The following is a 4,755-nucleotide window of genomic DNA, read 5'->3' on the forward strand; positions in this document are numbered from 1 at the left end:
AGCGTCTTCATCCATCTCTAGCATTTCCTGCTCTTCTTGGGTGGAACCCAAAAGAGCACTTGCTCCTGGATCTGATGACGTCAGCGATAACGCACCATCATCAGCTAGGAGCCTGTCGTCGTCTCCGGCTGGCGAGAGAGAGAGACCCCTCTCAAGATCGTCAGCCAGTTCCACTTGCGAGCCCCACGAGCTCAGTTTCCTCCGTGCCTCGGCAACGGCAGGACCCGAACCGCGAGGGGCAAGTGGACGCTCATCTTTCCTCAGAAAGAGAGACAGACGAGACCGGAGCTTCTTCATAGAGAAGCGCTCATAATGTATACACAATGCCCCCTCAAGGACATCGCGTGTGTGCTCTTAGCCCAAACAGAATATCGCAAAGATCATGTGTGTCATCAGGTGTCAAATAACGCGGACACGGATGAACACACCGTTTAAACGACTTGCTAGTGCTTGCCATGATAGTAGTTCAAAGAAAGGATTCTTACCGTTTCTTCCCATGCACATCCAAACCGGGAAAGCTGAAGACAGCGAAGATGTATTGTGTTGCACGGGCGCCTCTTTATGTTATGGTCGCCCGGTAGTGACGCAACGGCAGCGACTGACGCGCCGCGGTGACGTCATACGCTGGCGCCGGCCATTTCATGTAGTTTTTCTATGCATTCTTCAGACTCGAGGCACGCTGCAGCGTTCCCCAAAAGCGCCCTCTAGAGGACGCAGTGAGAGTTCCCTTCGGAAGGGAACAATGATCAGTTCTTATTCAGGACGTCCCATACTATATGCACACCTCATATGGAACCATTTTACTGTAGAATTTTTGAGATATGGGTCATTATTACACTTTAGAGGGGTATAAAAAACCCATTTCTAATAAATAAAAAAAAAAACAATGATCAGTTCTTATTCAGGACGTCCCATAATATATGCATACCTTATATGAAACCATTTTACTGTAGCATTTTTGAGATATGGGTCATTATAACACTTTAGAGGGGTTTATTGACCCCATTTCTAATAAGTAGAAAAAACAAAGATCAGTTCTTATTCAGGACGTCCCATATTATATGCACACCTCATATGAAACCATTTTACTGTAGCATTTTTGAGATATGGGTCATTATTACACTTTAGAGGGGTATAAAAAACCCATTTCTAATAAGTAGAAAAAAACAATGATCAGTTCTTATTCAGGACGTCCCACACTATATGCAAACCTCATATGAAACCATTTTACTGTAGCATTTTTGAGATATGGGTCATTATTACACTTTAGAGGGGTATAAAAAACCCATTTCTAATAAGTAGAAAAAAACAATGATCAGTTCTTATTCAGGACGTCCCATATTATATGCACACCTCATATGAAACCATTTTACTGTAGCATTTTTGAGATATGGGTCATTATTACACTTTAGAGGGGTTTATTGACCCCATTTCTAATAAGTAGAAAAAAACAATGATCAGTTCTTATTCAGGACGTCCCATATTATATGCACACCTCATATGAAACCATTTTACTGTAGCATTTTTGAGATATGGGTCATTATTACACTTTAGAGGGGTTTATTGACCCCATTTCTAATAAGTAGAAAAAAACAATGATCAGTTCTTATTCAGGACATCCCATAATATATGCATACCTTATATGAAACCATTTTACTGTAGCATTTTTGAGATATGGGTCATTATTACACTTTAGAGGGGTTTATTGACCCCATTTCTAATAAGCAGAAAAAAACAATGATCAGTTCTCATTCAGGACGTCCCATGTTATATGCACACCTCATATGAAACCATTTTACTGTAGCATTTTTGAGATATGGGTCATTATTACACTTTAGAGGGGTTTATTGACCCCATTTCTAATAAGTAGAAAAAACAATGATCAGTTCTTATTCAGGACGTCCCATAATATATGCATACCTTATATGAAACCATTTTACTGTAGCATTTTTGAGATATGGGTCATTATTACACTTTAGAGGGGTTTATTGACCCCATTTCTAATAAGTAGAAAAAAAACAATGATCAGTTCTTATTCAGGACGTCCCATATTATATGCACACCTCATATGAAACCATTTTACTGTAGCATTTTTGAGATATGGGTCATTATTACACTTTAGAGGGGTTTATTGACCCCATTTCTAATAAGTAGAAAAAAACAATGATCAGTTCTCATTCAGGACGTCCCATATTATATGCACACCTCATATGAAACCATTTTACTGTAGCATTTTTGAGATATGGGTCATTATTACACTTTAGAGGGGTTTATTGACCCCATTTCTAATAAGTAGAAAAAAACAAAGATCAGTTCTTATTCAGGACGTCCCATATTATATGCACACCTCATATGAAACCATTTTACTGTAGCATTTTTGAGATATGGGTCATTATTACGCTTTAGAGGGGTATAAAAAACCCATTTATAATAAGTAGAAAAAAACAATGATCAGTTCTTATTCAGGACGTCCCATACTATATGCACACCTCATATGAAACCATTTTACTGTAGCATTTTTAAGATATGGGTCATTATAACACTTTTGAGGGGTATAAAAAACCCATTTCTAATAAGTAGAAAAAAACAATGATCAGTTCTTATTCAGGACGTCCCATAATATATGCATACCTTATATGAAACCATTTTACTGTAGCATTTTTGAGATATGGGTCATTATAACACTTTAGAGGGGTATAAAAAACCCATTTATAATAAGTAGAAAAAAACAATGATCAGTTCTTATTCAGGACGTCCCATATTATATGCACACCTCATATGAAACCATTTTACTGTAGCATTTTTGAGATATGGGTCATTATTACACTTTAGAGGGGTGTATTGACCCCATTTGTAATAAGTAGAAAAAAACAATGATCAGTTCTTATTCAGAACGTCCCATACTATATGCACACCTCATATGGAACCATTTTACTGTAGAATTTTTGAGATATGGGTCATTATTACACTTTAGAGGGGTATAAAAAACCCATTTCTAATAAAAAAAAAAAAAAACAATGATCAGTTCTTATTCAGGACGTCCCATACTATATGCACACCTCATATGGAACCATTTTACTGTAGAATTTTTGAGATATGGGTCATTATTACACTTTAGAGGGGTATAAAAAACCCATTTCTAATAAAAAAAAAAAAAAAACAATGATCAGTTCTTATTCAGGACGTCCCATAATATATGCATACCTTATATGAAACCATTTTACTGTAGCATTTTTGAGATATGGGTCATTATAACACTTTAGAGGGGTTTATTGACCCCATTTCTAATAAGTAGAAAAAAACAAAGATCAGTTCTTATTCAGGACGTCCCATATTATATGCACACCTCATATGAAACCATTTTACTGTAGCATTTTTGAGATATGGGTCATTATTACACTTTAGAGGGGTTTATTGACCCCATTTCTAATAAGTAGAAAAAAACAATGATCAGTTCTCATTCAGGACGTCCCATATTATATGCACACCTCATATGAAACCATTTTACTGTAGCATTTTTGAGATATGGGTCATTATTACACTTTAGAGGGGTTTATTGACCCCATTTCTAATAAGTAGAAAAAAACAAAGATCAGTTCTTATTCAGGACGTCCCATATTATATGCACTCCTCATATGAAACCATTTTACCCTAGCATTTTTGAGATATGGGTCATTATTACACTTTAGAGGGGTATAAAAAACCCATTTATAATAAGTAGAAAAAAACAATGATCAGTTCTTATTCAGGACGTCCCATACTATATGCACACCTCATATGAAACCATTTTACTGTAGCATTTTTAAGATATGGGTCATTATAACACTTTTGAGGGGTATAAAAAACCCATTTCTAATAAGTAGAAAAAAACAATGATCAGTTCTTATTCAGGACGTCCCATAATATATGCATACCTTATATGAAACCATTTTACTGTAGCATTTTTGAGATATGGGTCATTATAACACTTTAGAGGGGTATAAAAAACCCATTTATAATAAGTAGAAAAAAACAATGATCAGTTCTTATTCAGGACGTCCCATATTATATGCACACCTCATATGAAACCATTTTACTGTAGCATTTTTGAGATATGGGTCATTATTACACTTTAGAGGGGTGTATTGACCCCATTTGTAATAAGTAGAAAAAAAACAATGATCAGTTCTTATTCAGGACGTCCCATACTATATGCACACCTCATATGGAACCATTTTACTGTAGAATTTTTGAGATATGGGTCATTATTACACTTTAGAGGGGTATAAAAAACCAATTTCTAATAAATAAATAAAAAACAATGATCAGTTCTTATTCAGGACGTCCCATACTATATGCACACCTCATATGGAACCATTTTACTGTAGAATTTTTGAGATATGGGTCATTATTACACTTTAGAGGGGTATAAAAAACCCATTTCTAATAAATTAAAAAAAAAACAATGATCAGTTCTTATTCAGGACGTCCCATAATATATGCATACCTTATATGAAACCATTTTACTGTAGCATTTTTGAGATATGGGTCATTATAACACTTTAGAGGGGTTTATTGACCCCATTTCTAATAAGTAGAAAAAACAAAGATCAGTTCTTATTCAGGACGTCCCATATTATATGCACACCTCATATGAAACCATTTTACTGTAGCATTTTTGAGATATGGGTCATTATTACACTTTAGAGGGGTATAAAAAACCCATTTCTAATAAGTAGAAAAAAACAATGATCAGTTCTTATTCAGGACGTCCCA

This window comes from Garra rufa, unplaced genomic scaffold, assembly GCF_049309525.1.
Source record: "Garra rufa unplaced genomic scaffold, GarRuf1.0 hap1_unplaced_002, whole genome shotgun sequence".
NCBI lineage: Eukaryota > Metazoa > Chordata > Actinopteri > Cypriniformes > Cyprinidae > Garra > Garra rufa.